Source organism: Echinops telfairi, unplaced genomic scaffold (assembly GCF_000313985.2).
Source record: "Echinops telfairi isolate 266 unplaced genomic scaffold, ASM31398v2 ScPeMD7_7405;HRSCAF=8443, whole genome shotgun sequence".
NCBI classification, from domain to species: domain Eukaryota; kingdom Metazoa; phylum Chordata; class Mammalia; order Afrosoricida; family Tenrecidae; genus Echinops; species Echinops telfairi.
In genome coordinates this window covers 1,343,810-1,344,255 of record NW_022111305.1, presented here as the reverse complement: position 1 = coordinate 1,344,255, position 446 = coordinate 1,343,810, and positions in this window count along the sequence as shown.

Here is a 446-nt window from a genome sequence, read left to right as displayed (position 1 = left end):
ATCATTTAAATACAGATGATAAGAGATCTCACTAAACTGACCAAGTCAACTTCTTTCTTAAAATCTTAATATTGCTCCTTGAAGGTAAGGTAGCACTGATCAATGGGACTGTTCTGCAGGATCTTCAGATAATTTAAACTCTCAGATAATTTAATCTCTTTAAACTGTATTGTGATGGAGAAAAGAATGAGTTAATGGCTCTGAGCCAAAACTAATTACAACTAACAAGAACACATCCACCAAGTCGATGGCTGCGTACTATGTTCCAGGGGCCTTGCAATCTGCCCTATCAAAACAGAGAGCACAATGGCACAGCAATTTCAATTTATGTTTCTACTTATTTGAGTAATATGAAGTCAATTTCCAGATTTTATTCCATTTCAGCAGGAGCTAGCCTGGTGAATTAAATGACTACTACCCCTGCATTGTAAGATCTGTAAGGGATA